General features: G+C 47.3%; 2 long non-coding RNA genes across 2 annotated transcripts; both read right to left on the reverse strand.

The window, feature by feature from the left end:
* Positions 1-1028: 1028 nt before the first annotated feature.
* Positions 1029-2583, reverse strand: LOC144797764 (uncharacterized). The gene is made up of 3 exons (XR_013603458.1): positions 2216-2583; positions 1600-1763; positions 1029-1193 (listed from the first exon to the last, which is right to left on the reverse strand). It is a non-coding gene; the product is annotated as an uncharacterized LOC144797764 (long non-coding RNA).
* Positions 2584-4945: 2362 nt separating this feature from the next.
* Positions 4946-6787, reverse strand: LOC144799417 (uncharacterized). Its single transcript, XR_013603811.1, has 3 exons — positions 6734-6787; positions 6118-6280; positions 4946-5713 (listed from the first exon to the last, which is right to left on the reverse strand). It is a non-coding gene; the product is annotated as an uncharacterized LOC144799417 (long non-coding RNA).
* Positions 6788-13761: the final 6974 nt, after the last annotated feature.

Below are 13761 nucleotides of genomic sequence, written 5' to 3' on the forward strand. Positions count from 1 at the left end.
ATGGTGAGTACACAAAGTAGGCGTCTTGGTTAAGCAGGCGCGACAGCGATAGAGCCTCACTGCCCAGAGGAACATCCTGCAGAAGATGTGGGTTGCTGATGCGGTGTCCATGGTCGTCTTTGCTGCTCTTAGTGTATTCACGCGGCTGCTGTTGGATTGTCTCCTCCTCTGCCAGTGGGTGATGAGGCCTCCACATAAGGCCCCGTTGCCACACACTGAGCTGCGCTGATGTTGTGCACCTGATGGTAGACGGTGGTGTATTGAACTTGCCGCGCGCAGAAGAGCCTGAGGAAGAAGGAGCAACGGAGAGAAAAGACTGAGTCTGAGAAAAGCTGAAGCAGCATCCATGGTGGGAGCATTACGTCAAGTATCTTTTCCTCATTTACTCGGTCTTCAAAAGACCATCATGTTTGCATTATCTCCCAATACCTTATCATGTTTCTAAGCACAACACCGCAATTGCCTCCTGGTTCCATTAACTCGTGCAGAGCTCTCTTACAAATGGCCCATACATTAAACAGCACTTGAAGAAATTTAAAGAAAGAATGAGGGCAAAGCTTGAGGGTTGGCTTGCGTCGGTTCAGGTGATGAAGGCAAAGGTTGGTCAAGTGGCTCACCGTGGACCATCAACTGAAGTGATGAAGGGGGGAAGTGAGTCATTATGAGGATGCTCTGCGCCTGTTGCCATGGACTTGCTTTGTGAAGAGAACGGTTCTGTTGCTCTCCCTGGCTTTGAATTGATGAAAAGGAGGCTTTGGTGCTTTACCCACTGCACACACACGAAGAGCAGGAGTCACTGTGGGGATTGTCATTGGCTCAGATTGAAAACACAAGGAGCCTGGTCCAGCCTCATCTTTGACTGAACTGATGAAGAGGACAAGTTGGTGTTACCCTAGATATTAGCTCAGGTAGTGACGGCGGAGGGACAGTCTGATTCTGAGTGGGTTGAGGGGGAATTTGTTCCAGGCGCAGCAGGGGTTGAGATGGTGAGGAAGGGGAGACAGTGTCAGGCTCACCACTGGCCATTGTGTTGGAGATAAAGTCACAGGCTCAACACTGGTTCACATGAGAAAGACAGAGTTTGGTACCCTGCACATCACTGGCAGAGGCGTTGAAGCCATGAGGATAATGTCAAATAAGCAGTTGGCAGCATCCTGGGTGAGTCACTCTTCATGAAAGACAATGAATAATTTCTGTATGGAATAGAAATACAAGAGGTGTTAATGGAAACAAATTGTACATCAGATTCAAAATACTAATAACAAGAATACATTGACAGTACTGTCACATTAAAGGTTTGTGCACAGCATTCCCATATGAGTAATACACACGTGTGTCAAAAACACAGCCTTTGCATGGGAATAACACGGCATACAGCATGAAACCTGCAGCATTAACATAAATATTGAAAGATACTGTGATAAACTTTCAGAATTATCTCAGTCCTCATTGGTTGCCGCCACAGGCCCTCCTCTTGAGCACTTAACCCCAATTCCTCTTCAACTGAGGGTATTTCTTCACTAATCGAACCCTACAGCGCAGGTGAAAAAAGTCACAATTGCGGAGTTGCAGGGCGAGACTTTGTGATCTTCCACCTACCCGCTATACGGAGGTCCAAGGCGTGGATTAAAGAAACGTGGCCTGGTCCGGTCTCGGGTGGGTGCGGTCTTGGCCCAGTTTTCACCCGTGCTTGTCCTGTGTAGTAGAGACAATGTGCGCTGTTACTGCGCCGTAGCATGGGGCCAATCTCCTCCAAACTGCACCTGTGAAAAGTAGTATGGGGTATTGAGTCCAGTTAGCCCCCAATCACATCCAAAGAGTTGAATTTTCCATTATAATACTTTTCTATTTTTGCTTCTTTTTTTGTTTTATATAATCATATTCGAGGATACTAAGGCACTATTCTTTCATGCACATGTGTGATAAAGAGGAGGAGCATGCCGTGGGCTACGTGCACAAATTCACCCCGTCTCCTCGGCATAAAATAAAAATAAAACGCAATAGCTGAGAGTGTACGTCACACATAGATATTTTGGTAGACTCCTATTCTGATAAGACATCATATGTCACTGGTTTCATTTTTCACATATTATATTTTTACCACTTGGTTCTGCCAGATTCCATTTGACAAAGTTTTGGTTTTAGCAGGTGCCCATCAATACAGGAAAACATATTTAAAACAAACAAGAGAAATCTTATGCACTAAATGTCTTACCTACGAGGTTGTCTTTATTTAATTCTTTCGTTGAACTTCTGGGCTATCGTCTACTTTAGGCGTGGATCACTTGTCGCTGTTGTCCTAAATTGGAATAAGAGGTAGAAAGACCTAGAAACATCCTCCCTAAACTAACAGGGCCACGGCTACACCCTACAGATCAATATCATGGAAAGCATTTTAAGCAAAGTAAAGCATGCACCAGAAACCCACAAATACCCAGGGCTAACCGGATTCCATACGAACATGGAAAACGCAAAAGCCCCACATTTCAAATGAGGATAAATGCAATAATAGACCCAAGCCTTGCTGTTTACGCACAGGTATGTAACATTTGTGACGTGGTTCATGTTGTGCATGTGGTACCTTTTCTAGCTAAACAATTATTACTAAAAGAATACAAATTCTGTAACTTTGAATAAAATGGCTCCTGCGCATTAGCGCCGAGAGGCCCAGGTCCTACCACAAGATGTCTTCACACAAGCGGCCTCCCCTCAGGGGGCCCTGTGCGGCTCTTCAAATAGAGAATCCTACAGGAAGGATGAAAACAGGTCATAATACAAACCATCCCAGGGTATCAATACTGGCAGTCATTTACATACACAAGTGAGCTTTAAAAGAAGAGAAAATACTGTTCGATGACTTTGTTGCTACAGGAATATTGGCAATAGGTCCTGCACCCACTGAGCCCAGTGGAAGGGAGCATCAAGCATGTAATGCCTCTCATGAGAAGAACTTTAGTAATTCTGAGCCTTCGTTCACAACTCTCATCTCCTGACCCATTGTTCTAGAAACACCTCAAGTGGAAAAGAATTGCATTCTTCACAACATTTGTATACAGAGGTTTTTGCAAGATTTCTTCTGGATCACCCTACTTTAACCCTAAAGTAACTAACAGGCCATTGCACCTCTCCCTATCTAACCTCTCCTGTATTCATGCTCCTGTGGTCATTGATTTACTGTAACCATGAGAGTGTGTGTGCTTGTGTGATGTTGCTGTCAGTTGCCATAAGACAAGACACATAGAAAATGCAGCAGGAAACGGTTGTATCTATCACTCTGGCGCGTCATGTACTTATGTCAGCTAAGGTTGCCTGACTTGTAATAACACAGAGTATTTTGCCTTCTATTGTTTTGCGTTACAAAGCTGAGCTCTGTCCCTCTACTGCCAGAAGCCCCATAGTCACCAGAGACCAGCAATGCAAATCTTCCTGCCATAGCTCTATAATCCTGGAGCGAAATGTCTGTGGTTTTAGGTTTAAACACATCCCTTATAGGTGCCTGCGGCTCGGCTCAAGCACACATTAGTTCCTGGGACCTGGGCCTAACCAGAGGAGTCGGACAGTCGAGCCAGGGTGAGGTCGTGAGAACTGAAAGGACACTCGAACCACACTTGAGGAGGAAAAACTCTAGGATCAAGCCTTCAGCAACCTTGGCAGGTCTGATGATCAAACTGGATGTTCTATCCCCCCAAAGCCAGGACCTCTAAGGAGATGAGTAGCCCCAGCGCTCCCTCCCTCTGGTCGAATCATCACCTTTCGGTTCACAGGAAACTTTGCTACTGGGAAAAGACTGCACGAGAGCACAGACGGTGGACACTGTGCAGGTCAGAGGAGCCGGTGTGCTGCCTCCGAAGGGCTCTCTCTGGCCAGACTCAGTTTCTCTTGACTACATGGCTCTTAAGTCTTTTCCAAGTAGCATTCACTGATTGCTCAAATGATTTGCTACTCACTGTCCAAGTTCTTCAAAGGTCCTTTAGTCTTGCTCACTAAATAACATTCCAAAACCTGCAGAAAGGGGGACAATAAGTCACCCCCACCAGCACTTCATTGTAGTGAGTGCCATTCACATTTTTATCAAAGTTCCTTTCCTGCAAAGAGGAGGACACTTCAAATGGAAAAGCAAAACTCTCATAGGAAAGTTTTTTCCGGTAGCGACTACACTCACTGGTCTAGTAGTTCATCCAACCATTGCCTAATTTTCTCATCCAATCACTCATCTGGCCAGTCCACCACACACAAACTCTCCAAACAATGAAGACGCTCATTCAGTAACAAAGGAAGCAAGAGAAGCCTGCTCGCTGTGCAGTCCCACCGCTGGCCCCATTGCAATGCTCTGGAATTAATATCTGAAAATGCAGCTCCACTCACTTGCACAGTCAGTACACCTCTTCTTGCAAGGAGTTCCAGCAGCAGTCAGAATGGTGAGTACACAAAGCAGGCACCTTGGTTAAGCAGGCACGACAGCGATAGAGCCTCGCTGCCCAGAGGAACATCCTGCAGAAGATGTGGGTTGCTGCTGCGGTGTCCATGGTCGCTTGTGCTGCTCTTAGTGTGTTCACGCGGCTGCTGCTGGATTGTCTCCTCCTGTGCCAGTGGGTGATGAGGTCTCCACATAAGGCACCGTTGCCACACACTGAGCCGCGCTGATGTTGTGAACCTGATCGTAGACAGTGGTGGATTTAACTTGCAGCGCTCAGAAGAACTTGAGGAAGAAGAAGCAGCAGAGACAAGACTGAGACTGAGAAACACTGAAACAGTATCCATGGTGGGAGCATCACATCAAGTGTCTTTTCCTCTCTTACTCGGTCTTCAAAAGACCATCATGTTTGCATTATCTGCGACCACCTTATTATGTTTCTATGCACAACACCTCAGTTGCCTCCTGGTTTCATTATCTTGTGCAGGGCTCTCATAAAAATGGCAAATACATTAAACAGCACTTGAAGAAATTAAAGAAAAGAATGAGGGCGACAGCTTGAGGGTTGGCTTGCGTTGGCTCAGGTGATGAAGCCAAAGGTTGGGCAAGTGGCTCACCATGGACCATTGAGTTAAATGATGGAGGTGGGAAGTGAGTCCGCACTCACCTCTGGCTGATGTGCTGAAGATAAGAGGCCGGTGCTGAGTTCACTCGCTGCAGCAACTCAGTCAAGTGGTCAAGGACACGCTCATCGTTGTTGTCATGAGGATGCCCGGCTCCTGTTGCCTTGGACTTGCTTTGTGAAGAGAAGGGTTCTGTCGGTCTCCCTGGCTTTGAATTGATGTAATGGAGGCTTTGGTGCTTCACCCACTGCACACACACGAAGAGCAGGCGTCACTGCGAGGATTGTCATTGGCTGAGAAAGAAAAAACAAGGTGCCCGTGCCAGCCTCATCCTTGACTGAACCGATGAAGAGAAGAAGTTGGTGTGACCCTGTACATTAGCTCGGGTAGTGACGGCTGAGGGTCAGTCTGATTCTGAATGGGTTGAGGGGGGAATTGTTCCAGGCTCACCCGGGGTTGAGGTGGTGAAGAAGGGGGGCCAGTGCCAGCCTCACCATTGGCCAGCGCGTTGGAGATAGAGTTTGGTCACTGGCTCAACACTGGCTCACGTGAGGAAGACAGGGTTTGGTCGTCTGCACATCATTGGCAGAGGCGTTGAAGTCATGAGGTTAATGTCAAATGGCAGTTGGCAGCATCCTGGGTGATGGGACTCTTCATGAAAGGCAATTAATTATTTCTGTATGGGAAAGAAATACAAGAGCTGTTAATGGAAACAAATTGTACATTGGGTTCAAAATTCTAATAACAAGAATACATTGGCAGTACTGTCCCATACAGGGTACTTGCACAGCGTACCCATATGAGTAATACACAAGTATGTCAAAAACACTGAATGCATGGTAATAACGCGGCACACAGCATGCAACCTGCAGCATTAACATAGAAATAGTGAAAGATACTGTGATAAACTTTCAGAATTATCTCAGTCCTTATCGATTGCTGTCACAGGCCCCCCTCTTGAGCACTTAACCCGATTCCTCTTCAGCTGAGGTTATTTCTTCACTAGTCGCCCCTACAGCGGAGGTGAGAAAAGTCGCAATAGAGGAGTTGTAGCGCAAGCCTTTGTGATCTTCCACCTACCAGTTATACGGAGGTCCAAGGCGTGGATTAAAGGGACGTGGCCTGGTCCGGTTCCTGGTGGGTGCGGTCTTGGTCCAGTCTTTGCCTGGGCGTGTCCCGTGTAGTAGAGACGATGAGCGCTTTACAGCGCCGGTGCAGGGTGCCTACCGCCTCCAAACTGCCCCTGTGAAAAGCAGTATCGGCCATTGAGTCCAGTATGTCCCTAATCACATCCAAAGAGTTGAATTTGCCATTACAAAACTTTTCTATTTTTGTTTCTTTATTTTTATATAAGGCAGACAATTATATCCGAGGATGTTAAAGCATTATTCCTCCATGCACAAGTATGATAAAGAGGAGCCTGCCGTGGGCTACGAGCACAAATTCACCCCATCTCCGAGGCATAAAATAAGAATAAAATGCAACAGCTGAAAGTGTACATCACACATAGATATTTTGCAAGACTCCTATTCTGATAAGACCTCATATGTCACAGGTTTCATTTCTCAGGTGTTATATTGTTACCACTTGGTTTTGCCAGATTCCATTTTACGAAGGTCTGGTTTTAGCAGACGCCCATCAACACATGAAAACATATCAACAAAACAAGAGAAATATTATGCACTGAATGTCTTACCTACGATGTTGTCTTTATCAAATTCTTTTGTTGAACTTCCGGGCTGTCGTCTCCTCTGGGCGCGGATCACTCGTCGCTGTTGCCCTAAATTGGAATAAGAGGTAGAAAGACCTAGAAACATCCTCCCTAAACTAACAGGGCCACGGCTACACCCTACAAAGCAATCTCTGGAAAAGTATTTTAGGCAAAGCAAAGCATGCACAATAACCCCACAAATACCCAGGGCTAACCGGATTCCATATGAACATAGAAAACGCAAAAGCCCTACAACCCACTTACAATAGATGACAAATAACACAGCAGTGAAAAGAAGCAAACAAGCAGAGTACTAGCAGAGATATCTATCTACCATCAGTGGCCCTGTTCATATAAGGTGTGCCTGCTGTGTGCCAATGACAACTGTGCAATGAATACAACACCACAAACACGGCAGGCAAACAAGTTCAAAAACAAATAGCACAGGGCTAACCGGATTCCATATCAACATGGAAAACGCAAAAGCCCCACATTTCAAATGAAAATAAATAGTAAGTAACAATGCAACAATACACACTAGCTTTGCCGTTTACGCACAGGTATGTAACATTTGTGACGTGGTTCATGTTGTGCATGTGGTACCTTTTCTAGCTAAACAATTATTGCTAAAAGAATACAAATTCTGTAACTTTGAATAAAATGGCTCCTGCGCATTAGCGCCGAGAGGCCCAGGTCCTACCGCAAGATGTCTTCACACAAGCTGCCTCCCCTCAGGGGGCCCTGTGCGGCTCTTCAAATAGAGAGTCCTGCAGGAAGGATGAAAACAGGTCATAATACAAAACATCCCAGGGTATCAATACTGGCAGCAAATTTACATACACAAGTGAGCTTTAAAAGAACAGAAAATACTTTTGGATAACTTTGTTGCTACAGGAATATTGGTATTGGTATTGGTTCCTGCACCCACTGAGCCCAGTGGAAGGGAGCATCAAGCCCCTTTATGAGAAGAAATATATTAAATTTGAGCCTTCCTTGACAACCCTCATGTCCTGACCCCTTCTTCTAGAAACACCTCCAGTAGAATAGTATCACGTTCTTCACACTTTTGTATACAGAGGTTGTTGCAAGATTTCTTCTGTATCACCCCTCTTTAACCCTAAAGTAGCTAACTGGCCATTGCACCTCTCCCTATCTACCCTCTCCTGTATTCCTGCTCCTGTGGTATTTAATCTACTATAAACATGAGAGTGTGTGTGCTTGTGTGATGTTGCTGACTTTTACCATAACACAAGACACATAGAAAATGCAGCAGGAAACAGATGCATGCATCAGTTCAGGCCCATCATGTACTTATGTCAGCAAAGGCTGCCTGATTTGTCATAACAAAAAGTAGTTTTCCTTCTATTGTTTTGCGTTATTAAAGCTGAGCTCTACCCCTCTACTGCCAGAAGCCCCACAGTCACCAGAGACAACACTGCACATCTCCCTACTATTACCCCCACAATCCTGGAGCGAAATGTGTGTGGTTTTAGGCACTAAATACATCACATTATCACATTATTGGTCACTGTGGCTCGGCTCAAACACACATGAGGTCCTGGAACCTGGGCTTAAACAGAGGAGTCAGACAGTCGAGCCAGGGTGAGGTCTTGAGATGTGAAAGGACACTCAAACCACACTTGAGGAGGAAAATCTCTCGGGCCGAGACTTCAGCAACCCTTGGAGGTCTGACTATCAAATTGGAAGCCGCTATCCTCGCCTCAGCCGGACATCTATGGAAATAAGTCGCCCCAGCCCTCCCATCCTCTAGCCGAATCTTCACCTTTCGGTCCTTAAGCAACTTTGCTACTGGGAAAAGGCAGCACGAGAGCACAGAGGGTGGAAACTGCGAGGGTCAGAGGAGCCGGGGTGCTGCCTTCGAAAGGCTCTCTCTGGCCAGACTCATCAGTTTCTCTTGACTACTTCAGCATGGCTGTTAAATTTTTTCCAAGTAGCTCTCACTGATTGCTCAAATGGTTTGCTAATCACTGTTAAAGTTCTTCAAAGGTCCTTTAGCCATTCTCACTAAATAACATTTCAAAACCTGCAGAAAGGGGCACAATAAGTCACCCCCACACCAGCCCTTCATTGTAATAAGATCAATTCACCTTTTTTCAGAGTTCCTTCTTTGCAGAGAGATGTAAACTTCAATGAGAAAAACAAAACTTACATAGAAATATGCATAATGTTGTTTTTTCTATAGTGGCTACACTCACTGTTCCAGTAGTTCATCCAGCCATTGTCTCACTCTCTCATCCAGTCACTCATCTGACCCGACTACCACACAAGCTCCCCAAACAACGAAGAAGCTCATTCAGTAACAAAGGAAGCAACACCAAGCCTGTTCGCCCCGCCGTCCCACCGCTGGTCCCATTGCAATGTTCTGGAATTTTGTGAAAATGCAGCCCCACTCACTTGCACAGTCAGTGCACTTCTTCTTGCAAGGAGTCTCAGCAGCAGTCAGATTGGTGAGTACACAAAGCAGGCGTCTTGGTTAAGCAGGCGCGACAGTGATAGAGCCTCGCTGCCCAGAGGAACATCCTGCAGAAGTTGTGGGTTGCTGCTGCGGTGTCCAAGGTCGCCTGTGCTGCTCTTAGTGTGTTCACGTGGCTGCTGCTGGATTGTCTCCTCCTCTGCCAGTGGGCGATGAGGCCTCCACATAAGACACCGTTGCCACACACTGAGCCGCGCTGATGTTGTGCACCTGATGGTAGACAGTGGTGGATTGAACTTGCCGCGCGCAGAAGTTCTTGAGGGAGAAGGAGCAGCGGAGACAAGACTGAGTCTGTGAAACAATGAAGAGGCATCCATGGTGGGAGCATCACGTCCATCTTTTCCTCTCTTACTCTGTCTTTAAAAGACCATCATGTTTGCACTGTCTCCCACCACCTTATTATACTTCTAAGCACAACACCGCAGTTACCTCCTGGTTTCGTCATCTTGTTCAGGGCTCTCTTAAAAATGCCAAATACATTCAATCGCTCTTGAAGAAATGAAATGGAATAAAGAGGGCGATAGCTTGCGGGTTGGGTTGGCTTGCCTTGGATCAGGTGATGAAGCCAGAGGTTTGGCAACTAGCTCACCATGGACTATTAAACTCAAGTGATGAAGGTGGGAAGTGAGTGCCAAGCTCACCTCTGGCTGATGTGCCGAAGATAAGAGGCCGGGGCTCGGCTGGTCAGTGCGAGGATGATTGTGATTCGTGTTGAGTTCACTTGCTGCAGCGACTTAGTCAAGCTCGTCATTGTTGTTATGAGGATGCTCTGCTCCTGTTGCCTTGGACTTGCTCTGTAAAGAGAAGGGTTCTGCTGCTCTCCCTGGCTTTGAATTGATGAAAAGGAGGCTTTGGTGCTTTACCCGCTGAACACACACGAAGAGCAGGAGTCACTGTGAGGATTGTCATTGGATCAGATTGAAAACACAAGGCGCCTGTGCCAGCCTCATCCTTGACTGAACTGATGAAGAGGACAAGGTGGTGTGACCCTGTATATTAGCTCGAGTAGTGTTGGCTGAGGGTCATTCTAATTCTGAATGGGTTGATGGGGGGTTTGATCCAAGCTCAGCAGGGGTTAAGGCGGTGAGGGCGGAGTGATATTACCAGGCTCACCATTGGGTAGGGTGTTGGAGATAAAGTTTTGTCACAGACTCAACACTGGCTGAACACTGGTTCACGGGAGGAAGAAAGGGTTTGGTACCCTGCACATCATTGGCAGGGGTGTTGAAGCCAGGTGGTTAATGTCAAATAAGCAGCTGGCAGCATCCTGGGTGAGTCACTCTTCATGAAAGGCAATGAATTATTTCTGGCTGGAAAAGAAATAGAAGAGGGTGTTAATAGAAACAAATTGTACATCAGACTAAAAATACTAACAACAAGAATACATTGGCTGTACTGTCCCATACAGGGTACTTGCACAGCGTACCCATATGAGTAATACACAAGCACGTCAAAAACACTGAATGCATGGGAATAACGCGGTGCACAGCATGAAACCTGCAGCCTTAACTAGAAATAGTGAAAGATACTGTGATAAACTTTCAGAATTATCTCAGTCCACATCAGTTGCTGTCACAGGCCCCCTTCTTGAGCACTTAACCCGATTCCTCTTCAACTGAGGGTATTTCTTCACTAATCGCCCCTACAGCGGAGGAGAAAAAAGTCACAATAGAGGAGTTGCAGCGCGAGCATTTGTGATCTTCCACCTACCCGCTATACGGAGGTCCAAGGCGTGGATTAAAAAGACGTGGCCTAGTCCAGTCTCAAACAAGGCGGTCTTGGTCCAGTCTTCGCCCGGGCGTGTCCCGTGTAGCAGGAGACAATGTGCGCTTTTACAGCGCCGTAGCAGGGGCCTGACCTCCTCCAAACTGCGCCTGTGAAAAGCAGTATCGGCCATTGAGTTCAGTATGCTCCCAATCACATCCAAAGAGTTCAATTTGCCATTGCAAAACTTTTCTATTTTTGTTTCTTTATTTTTTTTTTTGAAAAACTTTATTGACAGGAAGGAATATTGATTAGTAAGTTACACACTTCCAATCGGTAGTCGTTACAATCCGCACAATTGAACAGTTTGGCAACTGGTGAGCAACATTTACGTAACAAGGTCTGGGCCATCTACGGCCCTATGAGTCTCACATGTACATCATATGTAAGTTACATTGCATAAATTGCAGTTCTATATTATCCCCTCCCTTAAATATCAGCGATGGCGCTATCACTTTTCATTGAGAACATTTTCAACAAACTTCCCAACTTACCCCCCCAACCACGTGTCATCGCAACCCTTAGGTGTCACCCACATCTCGCATTCGCTGTGTTCTCCACTTGCACTGCAGTGTAAGGCCAGGGTAGTGCCGCCAGTGTCACATTGTTCACTACTTGGGGCCATTGCCCTGTATCCGTTCAATTACTCCTCCTCCTCCTCCGAGTCTAAGTCCTCTCCCTCTGGTAAAGGCTCACAGAGTTCCCCTCTGTACTTGTTCCACGCCGCCCAAACTTTGTTCCACTTCCGGGGCGCAGCCCGAAGCACATAGACCGCTCTTTCTGTCACCATTAGGATGTCCATGTTTTTAGCCCATCTACTGGCGGTTGGGATGTCTGGCGCCCCCCATTTCTGTGCTATATCCCGCTTAGCCACTGTCATAGCCAGTGACGCCCAAATCAGGTCATACCTACCTAGATCATTGGGGCCCCAGATATTCAAAAGGCATTTACGCGGTTCAGGCAATATGGAAAGTTTCAGGGCCTGGGAGATGGATCGGAGCACCTGTCTCCAGAATTCGCGTATTTGTGGGCATTCCCATAGTGTGTGGAACAGTGTTCCCTCCTCCCCGCAGCCTCTCAAACAGAAGGGGTGTAGTGCTCTCTGTATTTTATGTAACAGTGTCCTGGTGTAGTAGATGCGGTGTAGGATTTTAAGTTGTACCAGTCTGAGCCTACTAGAGATTCCCACCTCCTTCGGGGAGGCCAGCGCCTCATTCCATTCAAATTCGTCTGCCTCACCTAACTCCCCCTCCCATTTTTCTTTAAGCTTTAACGTTGGGTCTTTGAGATTGTTGATCAGTTTTTTATATGTAAGGGAGGTGGCCTTTTGGAGCATGAATTCCGTTAGCAGTCTGTCCTCCAATGGAGAGGATTCCGGCAGTGTGGTGCCAGTAGGGATCGCCTGTAGCAATGCATGCCTAATTTGGACATATCGAAACGTTTCCGTGGGTCCGAGGTTGTATTGCTGTTGCAGGCGCGGAAACGGTATTACTGAGTCCTTGTCCCAGAGGTCCCCAACCGTAGAGATACCTATGGAATCCCACCGCTCAAACCCCTTACAGCCTCTCAGGTTCCCCAATACCTTCGTGTCCCACAAGGGTGTCATTTTGGTGAGTCGGCCTGCCCACCCCAGACGGGCCTGCGCCGTGTGCCATATCGCCGCTGTGTGTTTGGTCGGGCCAATTAGGGTCTTCAGTTGTGGTTTGTTGTAGAGCACGGACAGCATACAGTCCGTCCCAAGTTGTGACCAATCCGCCCGATAGGCCGGGTCGTTTTTTGGGGCGTGGATCCAGTAGTTTATAATTTTTAGTTGGGCCGCCCAGTAGTATAGCTGAATGTTGGGGAGCGCTATGCCCCCCTCGTACCAGCTTTTCACCAGCTTGTCGTATGCTATGCGCGCCGGGCCTGTATCCCAAAGAAGGACAGTGACCAGTGCAACAATCTGTTGGAAGTAACGCGGTGGTACTGGGTAAGGAGTATTTTCCAGGACATAGAGGAGTCTCGGGAGGGCCATCATTTTGTACAATGCCGCCCTGCCCAGTAGGGTCAGGGGGAGGGCCGCCCAATGTTTAACATCCGCCCGCAATCGAGCTATGTGCGGTGTTAGGTTATTAACAAAAAAGTCTGCTTCCCCTCTCGCAATGATGATGCCTAAGTATTTAAAAGAGGTCGATGTTGTAAGCAGCGGACCGTTCCCTTGCAGTCTCGGTGCCGGGCCTTTTAACGTGTATATGGTGGATTTCGACCAGTTAAGAGTATAGCCCGATGTGCGTCCATGCGTGTCACACAGGTCTAGCAGGGCCGGGATGCCGGTTTCGGGTGCGGTCATGTAGATGAGCATGTCGTCTGCGTATAGCGAGACTTTGTCCTCCCACCCCTCCTCCCATGTGATGCCTGCGAACAGGGGCGTCGATCTGATCTGGATGGCTAAGGGTTCAAGCACCAGTGCGAAGAGCAGAGGGGACAGGGGGCAGCCCTGTCTAGTCCCCCTGCCCAGAGGGAATCTCGGTGATATGTGGCCGTTGGCTACCACCTGTGCGACGGGTTTCGTATAAAGTAGCCGAATCCATGATACAAATTTCGGCCCTATTCCCATGCGTTCCAGTACCACGAAGAGGTATTCCCACTCTACCAGGTCGAACGCCATTTTGGCGTCGAGAGAGAGGATCACAGCCTGCTCCGCGAGGAGGTGTGTTCGAGCTAACACGCTGTGGACTCTTCTGAGATTAAGCGCAGTGCTCCGGTGGGGCATAAA

Source organism: Lissotriton helveticus, chromosome 12 (assembly GCF_964261635.1).
Source record: "Lissotriton helveticus chromosome 12, aLisHel1.1, whole genome shotgun sequence".
Classification (NCBI taxonomy): domain Eukaryota; kingdom Metazoa; phylum Chordata; class Amphibia; order Caudata; family Salamandridae; genus Lissotriton; species Lissotriton helveticus.